The sequence below is a fragment of the Suricata suricatta genome, chromosome 9 (genome assembly GCF_006229205.1).
Source record: "Suricata suricatta isolate VVHF042 chromosome 9, meerkat_22Aug2017_6uvM2_HiC, whole genome shotgun sequence".
Lineage (NCBI taxonomy): Eukaryota > Metazoa > Chordata > Mammalia > Carnivora > Herpestidae > Suricata > Suricata suricatta.
In genome coordinates, this window is record NC_043708.1 from 74,831,140 (window position 1) to 74,847,074 (window position 15,935).

The window sequence follows — 15,935 nt, forward strand, 5'->3', positions numbered from 1 at the left end:
TGGACAGGAGGAGCCTGGAGGAAAGAATGTGGAGGATAATGGGAGGAGGAAGGGCCACTTTGTATCGGGTCCTTTTTTATAGGCCAATGTAATGACTTTAGTGTTTACAGTGAAATGGGAAGCCTCTGGGTATGGAAAGTAAAAGAGTGACACATTCTGATTTCCTTTCAACAAGATGCCTTTGGCTTAGACCACTAGGGGCCCCAGGCAGATGGGAGCCTGATACCATACTCTAGATTAAAAGCAATCAAGGCTCAGACTGAAGCAGTAGTCACGAAACTGTGAAAACTGGTTGGCAAGTTTGGGATATGGTGTTTTTGTTTTTGTTTTTGCTTATTTTTGAGAGACAGAGAGAGACAGCGTGAACAGGAGAGGGTCAGAAAGAGAGGGGGATACAGAATCTGAAGCAGGCTCCAGGCTCTGATCTGTCAGCACAGAGCCCAACGCAGGGCTCGAACCCACGAACTGTGAGATCATGACCTGAGCCGAAGCCGGAAGCTTAACCGACTGAGCCACCCAGGCGCCCCATCGGATACATTTTAAAAGCAGAGCAATTGGGATTAACTGGCAGGTTGGAAGTGAGGCTCATAGCAGGAGAGGAGTCAAGGTTGATAGAGCAAGTGGAAGAATAAAATGGTCATTTCCTGTGATAAGGAAAACCGCGGGAGAAGCAGGCAATGGGAGGAAGTGTGGGGGCTCAGTTTGGATACATTAAGTCTGCAGTGCCTATTGGACATACCAGTGGAGATAACTGTCCTGCAGGCGTACCTTTGAGAACTGCCAGCATGTAAGATGCAACGGAGTCATCTGGGGAGAAGGGAGGGAAAGTAGGAAAAAGGCCTAAACTCTATCTACCCCTGGGTCGTGTCGCTTCTTAGAGATCTGGGGGAGGAAGGAAAGTTCACACCTGAAACTCAGCATGAGAGCCCAGGGAGGCAGGGCAAACCCAGGCTGGTACACCAAGGTGAAGGAGCGGGGAGGGTCGACTGTGCCAGATGACGCACAGAGGCCATGAGTGACCCCTGCGTTTGGTGCTGGAAAATTATTTTTTTATTTTAATTTAATTTTTTTTTTTGGAGTTTATTGTCAAGTTGGTTTCCATATAGCACTCAGTGCTCATCCCCACATCTGCCCTCCTCCATGACCATCACCCCCCTCCCCATCTCCCCTTCCCTCATCAGCCCTCAGTTTGTTCTCAGTATTCAAGAGTCTCTCATGACTTGCCTCCCTCCCTCTCCCCAACTGTTTTTCCCATTCCCCTCCCCCATGGTCCTCTGTTACATTTCTCCTGTTACACTTATGAGTGAAAACATATGGTATCTGTCCTTCTCTGCCTGAGTTATTTCATTTAGCATGACACCCTCGAGGTCCATTCATGTTGCCTGAACGGCGAGATTTCATTCTTTCTCATTGCCATGTAATACTCCATTGTATATATAAACCACATCTTCTTGTCTATTCATCAGGTGATGAACATTTAGGTTCTTTCCATGATTTGGCTATTGTTGACAGTGCTGCTATGAACACTGGGGTACATGTGCCCCTATGCATCTGGTGCTGGACAATTATTAACAGCAGCTTTGGTGGAGAGCTGGGGAATGAGAGTTTGATGGGAACAGTTTCAAGATAGTAAGGGAGGAGAGGAAGTAAAAATGCAATAGACTGGGGTGCCTGGGTGGCTCAGTCATTTAAGTGTCTGACTTCAGCTCAGGTCATGATCTCCTGGTTTGTGGGCTCAAGCCCTACATTTGGCTCTGCTGACAGTTCAGAGCCTCAAGCCTGCTTTGGATTCTGTGTCTCCCTCTCTCTCTCTGCTCCTCCCCAGCTCAAGCTTGCTCAAGCTCACTCATATTCTCTCTCTCTCTCTCAAAAATAAATAAATAAACTAAAAAAAATGCAATAGACCATTCTTTTTGCAAGCTTTGCTCTAAAGGGAAAGAGGTAAATAAGGTAGTAACCAGTGACAAATATGGAGCCAAATAGTCTTTTTATTTTTTCATGATAGGAGAAATTACAGTGTGTGTGCTGATGGTTATGATGCACTAGAGAAATGATGACCCAAGAAAGAATGAGGAACAATCTTGGTGGGGTGTCCTTGTGTAGAAGAGAAGGTGCACAGAGAGGCGTCCAGGTTACCAGGAGGGAGGCACAGACACTGATTTCTGAGTTGGGGCGGTGGTAGGAGCACATGGATGTTCTCTCTGATTGCTTTTGGATTCACAGTGAAAGAGGAAGCAAGTCATCAGCTGAGAGTGAGAGTGGCAGGAAGTGTGGGAGGTTTACAGAAAGGGAATCACATTGAGGAGAGAATTGATGGATGAAAGCAGTGCGCCCTTGCTCTAAGTGCTTGGATTGATTCATTAATTCATGCAATAGCCCTGTGTAATAAAACTCACCTCCTCATTTATAAATAAGGGGACAATCTGATGAAATGAAATAGATATGCCCAGTAAAGCAAGACCTAATGAGAGGTAAGTCTCACTAGCTAATAGCAAAAGCAAGGAGTATGTGGCCAACAAGCTCACCTTAGGTTCCAAAGACCTTCAAATGTTGATTTTCATGTATCCTTATGATTCGTCTTAGTCTTCGTAACTCAGTATTGGAGCCTTCATCCCATGCAATAAAAAGAGTCTCAATTAACACAGTATTATAAGTAAAGTCTGAAAATTGACCCAGCCCTCTCTCTGCTAGTCAGATGGGATGGCAGGAGGAAGACGTTCCATCTACAGCTCACGGGCCATTTCTGGGCCCTTCTGCCTCTTGGATTGAATCCAGTTAACCCTCCCCCAAGCCAGCACACTTCTTGTTCTAGCTCAAGAAATATTTTTTTAGTTGGCATCACTGCCCAAAGCATTGCATAAGAATGACAAATATGGTGGTAGAGACTGGGACCTTTCTTTAGAAAAAAAATGAAAGAAGCTATTTAAACAAGCTAAAGAGAATTGGGATATTTAGCATTTTGGTCTTTTCAGTTGATCATGTTTGCAGGAACCACCTCTCTGATTCTAATTTGAGAAGACGTTTCTGTGTGCAACTCAATTTACCAATTAATAAAAATTATTTTCTTTTCTGTCCCTAGTCATTGTTTTTCTTTGATCCCAGAGTTACAATTTTACTTTGATGTGTCAATACAAATGGTGACAACTACTCATTGTGTTGACATTTAGTCTAGTTCCAAATACTTTAATCAAAAATATGTGTAACCACACATAGCTGCCAAACATTAATTAAAACAAATTTTCTACCATATTCCCCATTTCAAGCAGTAATTATGACTTTGGTATATGTCTTTATCAGAAAAGGAAATCTCTATTTTCTGGTTTTGGAGGGATACATGAGGAAAGATAGTACTTCGTAGCTTAAAGCAGCCTAACTAAAATCTGATACTAAGGGTCCCTATTCAGATTCTAGTTTTGAGACATCAACCCAAAGCAATCTGAATTTGGTTTGAAAAAGATGTGGGGTTTTTTGGCTCATTCTGGTCTAGATATACACAATCGTAATTTTTATTGACCTGATGTGCCTTTGGAGAAGCGTGCTCTTTTGCATGAACTAAAAATCCATATCCTTTCTCTTCATTACCATCTATTTTCTGAATTTCAGGCTAAATTGTAAGCAATTTAGATCTGTTTCTCTTAAAGAACACTTTTTTTAAAAATTTATAGAAATCCTATTGACTGTGGAAAAAAAAAACAGCACTCAACATTATTTGGTTCACATACTAATGATGTGAGGACAAAAGCAAAAAAAAAAAAAAACCCCAAAGAACCCCTACTTTTATTTAATATAAGCCATTTTTATACTAATAGTATTATTTACAGCATTTATCATCAAGACCAAGATAGATTTTGTAGGGGCACCTGGATGGCTCTGTTGGTTAAGCGTCTGACTTTGGCTCAGGTCATGATCTCAGGTTCGTGGGTTCCAGCCCTGTGTCGGGCTCTGTGCTGACAGCTAGCTCAGAGCCTGGAGCCTGTCTTTGAATTCTGTGTCTCCCTTTCTCTGTGACCCTCCCCTGTTCTCTCTGTCTCTAAAAAGTATATTAAAATTTTTTAAAAAGAGAGATTTTGTACTCACCGTTAAAAAATACAACTATTTTGCCTTTGGGATTTATTTGAAAGGAGCTATGGCCACTCGTTTTCCACTTATTCCTACAACAAGTACTTATTGAATGCTTATTATATGTCAGTCACCATACCAGTAATTGAGAATACAAAATTAGGGAGGATGCATGCTTAGAGGGTATAGGGCACACTCAGACAGAAATATACCTTATTAAGAAAAAATGCTGTAAGGAAAAGTGCTTACCTGGTGGACTCATTCTGAGGACCAGGATATTGATTACCTTTGCAATTTTGTATTGATTGAGATAGCTATCTCTGATAATATTTGAGACATTATTTCTACTTTTCGTAAAATTATTTAAAGGATCAAGTCTGCCTGAACTCGCGTCGATAAACAAGAACAAGAGTTTACCATTCAGTTGAGTATGGCTTCCTAATAGATCAGGAAAGAGACAGATAAAATAAAAATGCTGTAGCATGCTATTTGGGGATTAATTTTCTTTTTTTTTAATTTAATTTTTTTTCATTTTATTTTGGAGATTAATTTTCAACATATCCTTACTACAAATGAGTAAGTTATTTCTCTTCCACTCTGGAGTCTTTTCTCCACTCAGATTCTAGTGAGAACTATTCTTGCTCCATGCTGATGTGGTCTTAAAAGTCTACTTCCTTGAATCAGGGTACGTGTTGCCAATTTCAGAGGTTCTGTTTTTTGATTTGTAAATGTAAAGGTCAGATTTTATGTAACAGGCTCCCCATCAATTTTTTTTCTTAGGAGATTTGCTTTGTTAAGTAAGTTTAGCAAAATGCTTGCCAATATATACTCATTAACTAGGAATAGTGGCTCGATTTGCATATTGCTGATGCTTTCTTTCCATCTCTATTCTGAATGTTCCTAAAGCCTCTGTAGGAAAAATAACATATGGGTCGCATTTGAATTGGAAAAGAATTCTCCCATTGCACAGAAATTACAGGTGCGACAATCCTTCTTTCATCTCTTAACCTTTAGACACCCTTCTGTTCAGACACTGTCAAAACTCTAGGGGCTCATGAACTAGCAGGAGCTATATGTTTATACGGAGGCATATTACATTCAAGATGGGGTGATTGCTCTAGCGGTGGAGGTCCATGGGAGCGTCATAGAGAAGCTAAACCTTGACATAAAACTAGATATTTGCTGGGCAAAGAAGTATAGAAGGACTTTGAGATCTAGAAGGGGTGAACTTCCATTATGTTTAACTCAGTGACTATTTTTTTAAATGTTTATTTATTTTTGAGGAAGACAGAGAGAGAGAGAGAGAGAGAGAGAGAGAGCGTGAGCAGGGGAGGGGCAGAGAGACAGAGACAGAATCCGAAGCAGGCTCCAGGCTCTGAGCTGTCAGTGCAGAGCCTGACACGGGGCTCAAATCCACAAACCGTGAGATCATGACCTGAGCCAAAGTCAAACGCTTAAGCGACTGAGCACCCAGGTGCCCCTCAGCAATTATTTTAAGGAAATCATAACCTAGTTTATCCCCCTCCTGTTACTAAAGATGAAGGTCAACCCTGGAAAATAATGTAAGACTGCTCTTCAACTCCCACTTTTATGCCTCTATTTCATCCTATAAAGACGGCTTTCCTGAAAACTATTAAACTCCTTTTCATACCAAAATGTATCTGTCCCACATCCTCCTTCACCCAGGACATTTGCCACAACTTTCTAAGGTACCAATTCTTTATTTCAAAAGGTCTAAGATAAAACTGTAATAACTGAACATGGTACTCTCTCCAGAAATAATATTTTAACAGGTTACAAAAAGGTTTACTGAAAATTAATGAATCTTTATTTGTAAAATTGTACTCATTTTGGTAGAACGGTGGGGATTTATTTTAGTATATCACGTCTATTATATCATAATGGACAAAATTGTGTTAGATATTATTTGTCTTTTGAGTAATCAGACATTAATGTTGTCTTTCAGCCAATTTTTTGTTCCATTTGCCCTTTATAATCAAGACTTTGTATCTTTCCCAATCCATGATGAACTGATTTCACTAGACACTGGAATATGTTTTTGAGTCTTAATTTGTTTTAAACCTAGGAAGAGCAAAGGCAATTTTAGAAAAAGTACAGAGAAGCACTTTTACTCATTCAACTGAACAAAATTGCATTAAAAGTGTGTTTTTCTGTTGTAATGAGGCTTTAAAAAATGATAATTTACCTAACTTTTTCCATTTCTATAAAAATCTTTTCATCACTGTTCTGGTTTCTCCCCCCCTAGTAAATGAAAATGTAATAGAAATACATTAATTAAATTTTCTAATAAGATTCTGTAGCTGTTGGCCCTAAACTCTAGGGAAACCATAAGTCCCTAATTACAGCTTATCAATTGCAATTAAGTCTTCCAATTACACCCTAGATGTACTTGAGAAAAGGAAAAAGAGTTGCTAACAAATCTTAGAAAAGATTGAAGGCTCTTTCTATGGCTGTCAAGGGACTGCTACCAACCTAGAGAAAAATCCTAATCCATGTTTGGGAAGTCTTTATCATATAGTAGCTCTTATTTTCCTGAAAGAGACTTGGGTTTGGGTTTTTGGTGCAGTGATTCTGGTGGAGTTGGGTTGGTCTCAAGCATAGTGGCTGTGACTGCCCTTGTTGACTTTGGGTCTATACTGTAGAGGCTCCTGCTGTGTATTTCACTTCTTAAAAGCCCTACTAGTTTCAAATACCTGGACTTGAGTACTCAGTGCAAGGCAGAGAGTGGCCTGAAGATTGTTACTATAAAGCAGAGAAGCAGCGCAAAGGTGGGATATGTATGGTCTTTCCTGTGAAGGACTAGGATGGAGTGCAGGAGGTTGAAGGACTGATCCAGTAAAACTCTTTGGAGTCATGCTTGGAGCTTACTAGGACAGTTTTTAAGCTGGGACCTTTCCGGTGTGACAGTTCATTCTTGCTTATGAGTTCCATCTAGTACATGTAAAGAGACCTCCGTTTAACTTCTTCTGACTGGGTCTCTTCCACTGCGGTATCTATGAACTAGAACATTGTTTTTGTTTTGTATCTAAAAGGATTCTGAGGGGCACCTGGGTGGCTCAGTAGGTTAAGCATCTGACTCTTGACTTCAGCTCAGGTCATGATCTCACGGTTTGTCTCTTCAAGCTCTGCCCTGACAGTGTGGAGCCTGCTTGGGATTCTCTCTGTTTCCCTTTCTCTCTGTCTTTCTCCTGCTCTCTTTCAACATATATAAATAAACTTTAAAAAATAAAGAGAAAGTAGAAGGATTCTGAGCACCTCACCCCAGGTTTCTTGCTTCTTCTTCATATGACAACTGACCAACAGCATTCTGATTTTCAACAGCTATGTAACAACAAACCACATCACAAACTTAGATGCCTAAAACATCTACAATAAATATACATTTTTTCACACAAATCTACAACTTGGGCAGGGCCTAGTGGGAGCACCAGCTCTGTTCTCCGAAGTGTTAACTGGGGCTGTACAGCTGGGGGCCAGAGGACTTACCTTCAAGATTTCTTTCTTACAAAGATGGAAAGTAGGTAATGAGTACTGCCAAGTTGCTCAGCCAGGCCCAGACGCCCAATGTTTTGATTCCTTTCCATAGGCTGCTTGGGCTGCCTCAAAACACAGTGGCTGAATTCCAAGGGAACCAGGTGGAAGCTGCATGGCCTTTTCTAGCCTAGGAAGCCACTCAGGTGTCACTTCCCTGGCATTATTTATGGAAACAGTCACAAGTTCAGCCAGATTCAAAGAAGAAGAGACTGGGACTCCTCACGTGATAAAGAAATGGCCGGGTCCTAGAAAGAATGACTATTATGGTCATCTTTGGAAAATGTAATTTACCACTGAGAGGACCCTGTTCATAAGGTACTTGACACCTTATGTTCTCTCTTTCCAAGTTCTCCCAGCCTTCAGGCTCCTGATTCTTTAATGGAACCTTCTGAATATATATACTTCAGCCCCCACCAAAGCATTCTTTAAAAAGCAACTGCCTAATGAAAATGTAATGTCTGAATTATTCTTTAAAAAAGTTAATTTTAAATTAGCCTGTAGATTAGTTTACTTATTTTTAGAATTAAGCATTGTAGGAATAATTTCACTGGTCCCTTGCATACTAAGATTGTCTCTTTCTCTCTGTGTCTTTCTTACTCTTAAGAAGATTATACATAGGGTATATATTATGTACTATGAAACATTCCGTGCAACACATGACTTATAATTTTCAGAATGCTGATGTCATTAAAGACAAAAGAAGACAGAATTGTTTTATGTAAAAGAGAACTAAAGAGACGTGACAACTAAATGCAGTGTGTGATCCTGGAATGGATCCTAGAGTTAGGAAAAATTCTATAAAGAACACTGTTGGCACACTGGGAAGATTCAAATACTATATAAACAATAGGCATTATGCAAATGTGCATTGAATTTAAATCAGTTTAATTTGAATATATTTGAATTCCAATACTTAGAGTGGCTTGATTGACATTATGGCAATCATAAAAATCAACATTTGTTTTTATAAATACATCCCCACCATTCAGCAGTGAGGCATGGTCACGTTAGGCAAATGAATAGAAAATGTTTAATGAAACATCCTTGCTAAAATAGTGAGGACCTTTTAGTGATCCCAGCAGCAATTAAGTACAGGGTTTCCCTGCCTTCACTGACTTCCTTCCCAACCAGGGGAGCCTCCCATCCCTGCACGCAGTATAGACATGAGCATCCTTGCTGGTGCCCTTTGGATTCAGGCCTTTGCCCAAGTCTTGTCAGTTCCATTACGATCCATTCCTTCACCTGCCCAGTTCTAAGGTTGGACAGGCCCCCCTGCCTAACTTATGTCCCCCTTCACTCTAGAGAGTCCAAGCTACAGGGTAACCCTGAGTCCAAAATCCTCAGCATCCTTCTTCCTCTCAGTACCAGCATTATGTTCGGAGAAGATTTCAAATAGTCTCCCCTCTCCCAATCTACCCAAAGCAATTCAAATCTTATCGTGTCATAAATACTAAAAATAGTACTTGTTAATTTTTATTTTATTTTTTACATGTATTTATTTATTTTGAGAGAGAATCCCAAGCCGGGTCCTCACTGTCAGGGGAAAGCCTGATGTAGTCTCAATCCCACGAACCGTGAGATCATGATCTGAGCAGGGATCAAGAGTCAGAAGCTTAACCTACTGAGTCACCCAGGTGCCCCAAATACTAAAAATCTTAAATATGAAGAGCATCCTACTTACTTCATGAAAAGAAACTCCTGCTGCTGTCTTTCTGTCATCCACAATATTTGCACTCACCTCTGGCTCCCACCAGGACAGACCAGAACCAGACTCACCATTCCGACTGCCTCCTGGCCTCCTCAACTCCCCCCACCCCCACTCCAGCCACAGCCACTTTCTGCTCCTCCCCTCTCCCAGCTGTTTGTTATAAAGCTCAGTTTGCTTTATTTCCTACACATTTGCAAGGACAGGGGTTATTATGGGAAAAGAAATGGAGGGTGAGGAAAAGTGAGGAGAATTAGCAAACATAAGAGTCACTGTCTTGAACGGCAGGAGAGAAAGAGGCTGGGCATGTTTTTATGTTAATTTTTTTCACTCCCATCAAAACAGGAAGTCATAAAACACCACATAAAAGGCAGGAATAAACATTTTCACTATAATCAACATGCAAAAAAAGATAGTTCTTTTTCTTCATCAAGTCAAATATCTTTCTGAGCTCACCTTTTCAAGAGCAATGAGATGCCCAGTATCAATTCTCTTCTGTGGCTTCCTCCCATTGCCATCCACCTTTTGTGTTATACTGGATCTTGAACTTCCATCATCGAAAAAAAAAAAAGCCAGAGAGAAGTTAGCTGTTGTTCTTTACCCTACCAACCTGAACCTAGCCCCTCCCTACCAGATCCTTGCAGGCCGGCCCCAGGGGCCACATTGCTGCTTCAGACACCATGTAACTTAGTGCCCAGCCTCCAAGGGCATTCCCTTGGCCTTTGCCATGCCCAGTCTTATTTCTGGAGCAGAAGAAGCAAAAGGACTACATTTTCGTGACACTCACAGAATCCACAAGTCAGGTGTCGCCCAAGCCTTCAGCGCTAGATTAATGTAAATGAGCAACATGAGTATAGACCAACAGGGAGTGATGTGGACAGTCCTGAACTGGAGAGTGAATATTCTGTCTAAATATGGATCCAGTGCTACCATATTTGAGCGTTCAAGAGGAACTGAAATTCAAGATTTTCACACAAAATCTCCTATTTTGAAGTTGTTCGTGGGGTGCCTGGGTGGCTCAGTTGGTTAAGCCTCTGACTTTGGCTCAGGTCGGATCTCACGTTCGTGGGTTCGAGCCCCGCATCAGGCTCTGTGCTGACAGCTAGCTCAGAGCCTGGAGCCTGCTTCCAGTTCTGTGTCTCCTTCTCTCTCTGCCCCTGCCCCTCTCATGCTCTGTCTCTCTCTGTATCAAAAATAAATAAAACATTAAAAAAAATTTTTTTAAGTTGTTCGCAACCAACAACAAAAAATTATAGGGGTACTGGGGGGCTCAGTTGGTTAAGTGTCCACTCTTTGTTTCTGCTAGGATCATGATCTCACCAGTTTGTGAGTTCGAGCTCAGAGAAGCTTGGAATCTCAGTCTTTCCCTGTCACTCTGCCTCTCAGCCACTTGCATGCTCTCTCTCTTTCTCTCTCTCCTAAAATAAATAAACAAAAACTTAAAAATATATATATAAACATGTGAGTCAAGCCTGATATATCTCTGGTCGATATGCAAATTCTGGCGGTTTGCGAATTCTAAGCTTCAGAACCAAGTCTCTTTCATCCCCCCCATTGGAAACGGGCCCCTTTTTATTTCCCCTTAAAGTCACGCCTGCAGTCACTTCCCCATTTTGGCAAATCCAGAGTGTTGATTTCAACAGGCCAGCACTAGGTTTGGACTAAGGGGAAGTCTGTCAGGGGATTGCCTTTTGCAGAAGGGCTAACCCTCCTTCTTTCAGCTGTTAACTGTGAACATCCCCTGGGGGTATAGGGACCTTAGACATCAGGACCTGAAACCCAGCTGCCTTTCCTCTGTATGCCTTACTGTGAAGTGTAGTTGAAACATTGGATAAAACACATGTGGAGGGTTTAACTCGTCACACTCATGTACCCAGGCTAGAAAGCAGAATATACTGTGAAAGCCTTCTGTACCCTATCCTGATTTCATCCTCTCTCTCCTCCAGAATAGTAACTACTATTGAAAATTGTTTGAAAATTATTGCCTTGTTTTTCTTAATAGATTTATTACCTATATATGTACTCTAAGATACACTGTTTGTCTAATCTATCTTGAACTTTGTACATCTCAATTTAGAATGCAAACATTCTGCCTCTTTTGGTCAATATTATGTTTAGGGGCACCTGGGTGACACAGTCGGTTAAGTGTTGGACCCTTGGTTTCAGCCCAGGTCACAGTCTCATGATTGGTGAGTTCAAGCCCTGGACCACAGTGTTGGGCTCTGCACTGAAATCGAGGATCCTGCTTGGCATCCTCTCTCTCCCTCTATCTCTGCCCATATTCTGCTCACTCACTCTCTTTCTCTCTCTCAAAATAAACAAACAAAAAAGACTATACTATTATGTTTAGGGGATTCAACAATGTTATTGAGTATCATGTAAATTATTTCTTCGGCGATATATCACCATTTATTTCTCCATTCTACTGTTGTTGGACATCTGGGGTACTTTCAGCATTTTGCTATTAACACTGCTGTGTAAAAATTAGTGTACATTCTCTCCTGGGGTATATGTGCAAGAGCTTTTCTTTTTAGAGTATGTTGTGTAGTGAGATTACTGGTGAGTAGGATGGGTGCATGTTCTATTTTGCCATTTACAGTTTTCCAAAAATGGTTTTGCCAAAGTAGATGTTTTCTCTAAATTGTTTTCCAAGGTTATCATGCCAATTTGCATCCCACGGAAAGTGTATATAATTATTACTTACATATGAATTCTTTTTGTTAAAAAGGTCTTGTTGCTGAGCATAAATTATTAGACCATACTGAAAACTAACTGAATTGTTCATTTTTTTTTTCAGTAAATCCACTGAATATGAAAAGCAGTACACCGGCAGAATTTTCGACACCCTCTATCATTGGTTGCATTACAGAGTATAAAGCAGATTTTAGAGTTTTCAAGAATCCTATGTTGTCATTATTTTTATCTTAAATGACCCGGTGTCTTACAGATAATCTAGGGATTCATCCTAGGTAGATCCCTCCCAGAGAGTAAGAATATCATGAGAAAAGTTTTTTATCATGGTGGGTTGGAAGGAATAGTTTTCTTTTTTGATGATGATGCCATTCATTATATTTCCACTGGAGTATTATAACCTTTGATGACCAATTGTACAATTCTACTGTTCCCTTCTAAACAATCTCTCTTATGATACAGGAAATTTTTATTTTATCTATTAGTTTTGATTGACAACTTAGTCTTAATGTTATACAAAATGCAAAATTAGTGTCTTTCTTCTAAATCTCAAAAGACTAGGGGAACCTGGGTGATTCAGTCGGTTGAGCTCGACTTCACCTCAGGTCATGTTCTTATGGCTCCTGAGTTCGGACCCCTTGTTGGGCTCACTGCTGTCAGCAGTGTCCACTTCAGATCCTCTGTCCCCCTTTCTGTCCCCTCCCCTGCTCATGTGCACGTGTTGTGAGTGCTTTCTCTCTCTCTCTCCCAAAAATAAATTTAAAAAATTTTAATATCAAAATAATAATTTTTTTACATATCTGTATGGAAAGCAAAGAATGTAATGTCTTTAAAACACATTAAATCTAAATGTTTGATCTTCTTCCAGATATACAATCCATAGATTGAAACTAATTCTTCTTACTCAGAAAACAGAGTTAATTCCTGACACTGCAACAATTCATCTTGCCATGATGTGATATTTGTAGAGAACTAAAATAGCATAATAACACAAACCCTTCTGACCTGTGGGATTTCTAAGGAAAAGGTTAAGACTGAATTCTGTAGCCATGCAAATTAGCATAGGTCTCCGATGTAGTCTGGAACAAAACAGGAGCTGTTCTCAAGAACACTAAGCTGTTGAGAACAAAAAGTCAGAACTCAAAACAGTAAATGGAAGCCATCAAGTCCTTGTTTTCCTAACCTGCTGGAGCTTAGAACTCCCCAGTGAGCCATTACAAGTGTAACTCCTAGGTGTAAGGGAGGGCCATAGGAAATCCAAGCAGTTGATTGTTTTTAGACTTATTTTAAAAAAAAAGAGGTGTTAAAAAGCCTTTGTCATCTTGACACGTGATATTATTCTTTCTACTTGGCTAAGATAATGTGAATGGAACTACATCAAGGAAGAAAGTACTTAGGTATATATTCACAGTGAGTGTTTTATATCCATGGATTATACCCTGTATGGAGATTAACCAAGGAAAAAGAACACTTTTAAGTGCCTACTCTTAAAAGTTTATATCTAGGGGTGGGGGGAATGAGTTTATATCTATGGAGACCCACATTTTCAAAGTATCTTTTATGCCACAGAATGATCCACATGCACTTTCCTAATTAGAAAACTGAAGTCCAAAAAGTTGAGTAACTTTTCCAAGACCTCACCTCTGGGAAGTGGTGGAATGGATATTCAAAGTCAGTTGGGTCTGATTCCATAGGCTCTGTTCTTATCCATGCCACCCAAACACTCTAGCCCCTTCATTATTGGCACCACGCTCTAACCAACTGAGCTAAGCGGCCACCTGCTTACTCTAGCCCCTTCAGATCTTTATCTGTTTGCTATTATTTGTATCCTTAACTATGTCTGTGTTTATGTTTACTTACATCTGTATCATCTGAAACTATAGATTTAATACAACATAGTGGAAAATAAGTTGAACATCAGCATTACTTGAAAAATGAATAGGAGAATAGGACTAAGGGAAAGATATACAGGCCACGATGACTTGTATAGTCACAAAAATTGGGGACTTCAAATGTGGTGTTTTTGCTTCTTAGTGTCAAAGCAAAAAGGAAAACAGCACAGGTGGTCTACTTAGAGCAATAAGCTAAGAAAGATTCATGTTGGAAGAGATCAAGAGACAGGGATTCGTGTGGCGTCTTTAAAGAAAAGGGAGAGGCAGTTTAGTGTAGAGAATATGTTCTTCATCAGTGATTCGCCAGCCGAGGCCACCGCTGCTCCCTGGTGATTGTAGATGAGCATCATGGGGGGCATGGCCCTCTGTGGAGAACTCTGCTATGGTGTGCTGTGCTGTAAATAACAGTGTGCTAATCAGGGTGTATAGGTGACAGTCTCTCACGTGTAAGAAAAGAAAGGATAACCCTTGTTTTGTATAAAGGGAGTGCAATGAGTCCTTCATTTGCTCATTTATTCTAAAATCATTTGGCATAATGCCACATGCAAAGGTAATATGAGACAGAAAAATGGAGCATGCGCAATGTTGGAGAACAGATGAGAATTCAGTGCTCCTCAGTGCCACATTCTGGGTTAAGAGCTTCACATATATTATTTCATTTAATCTCCATGAAAACTTTGTGAAATAGGGGTAATGCCCATCTCACAGGTCAGAAGATGTGAGCTCAGGGAGATCAAGTAACTTGCCCAAGGTAACACAACTGTGAAGTACCAGGAGAGAATGAAACTCAGGTGCTTTCTTTCCCTAACCCAGCCTACCTTCCACTGTCCATTTTCAAAGCTACCCCCTTCCTGAACAACTCCAGGGGGCACCATTCCCATTGAGTTATGTGTAAATGGTCCTCCTAAAGCTCAAGTGGGAAGGGTAATCAGAATGTCTCCCATTAAAATACACTCTCTCAAGGGATTTAGAGCCTAATTGTGGGATAAAGACCGGTATATGCACATTCCTAGAAACAATATAAGATACGAAAGGAGGAGAAAGGAGGTTGGAGGAATTAATTGTGCTGGGACTGGGGCTTGGTATCTGGGAAGGTGTAGAAGCAACATTTGAAGTGAGCTGAGAAGGATGGATAAGATTATGACAGATGTTATTGTGTAGGAGATATTTTCCTGGAAACACAGTGGTATGTTCTGTTCTGTAAGGCCTTTCCAGGGACTGGAGATGAACACAATACAGTTACATCATGGAGGAGTGAACTGAGTGTAAGGGACAGAAATGGACAGATCTGAAATCCAAGCACACATCTTCACTGACCTTCAGCTCTGTATACTGCCTCATTTTCTCAATCAGAGAATCCAGAATTGCTTAGCAGAGTGTCACTAGTGCGTGAAATCCCATTCAGGAGTCCAGTAACTTATAGAAAATGAGGAGGGAATTCTGAAGGAGTAGGCAGTGGAATCAAGTCTCTGGACCTAATACTCTTCTTTCCTCCTTTCTGCTCTACCTCCATAAACCTCATCTTTGAAACATCAGACCTTTCATTCCCAATGTCTTGGCAGTGCCAATTCAGGGACATAAAGGGGTTTGTTTTGTAGCTCCACGAATCCTACGTGGTGAGAATGAGGGCTTTCTTGGCCCATAGATAAGACATCTCTGATTCCTCCTGGCCTGCTCTCACACATTCCTACCCCATAGCTCTTAGATGCCTTAAAGAGAAAAGCATAATTTGGACTTGGGCACAGCAGTCTGCACATGTAACACAAAGAGTTGATGAAGGAAAAGAAATGAGAGTGATCTCAACTCCCACTAGACCCAGGGGTTTGGGGAAAGGAAGAAATGTGTTCCATAGAGGTGATTGCCGTTTCACAGGGATTTACTCTTTGTCCAGAAATGTGTTCCCTAGATCTTACCTCTGTGTAAGAAGAGACTGAAACTGTCCTGAAGTTCTGAACCCTGCTCCTGTGCTGCCTACAGGGGTGATGTTGAGCTGTGGCCACCCTCCACTCCTCCCTACTATGACATGCTGCCCC

General features: G+C 40.7%; 1 long non-coding RNA gene across 2 annotated transcripts; it reads right to left on the bottom strand.

The window, feature by feature from the left end:
- Window positions 1-2,011: 2,011 nt before the first annotated feature.
- Window positions 2,012-15,897, bottom strand: LOC115302594. 2 transcript variants are annotated; one of them, XR_003913547.1, is made up of 5 exons: window positions 15,816-15,897; window positions 10,640-10,737; window positions 9,776-9,866; window positions 2,526-2,606; window positions 2,012-2,208 (listed from the first exon to the last, which is right to left on the bottom strand). It is a non-coding gene; the product is annotated as an uncharacterized LOC115302594 (long non-coding RNA). The 2 variants fall into 2 exon arrangements; XR_003913548.1 differs by lacking the exon at window positions 10,640-10,737 and having other exon boundaries at window positions 15,816-15,892.
- Window positions 15,898-15,935: the final 38 nt, after the last annotated feature.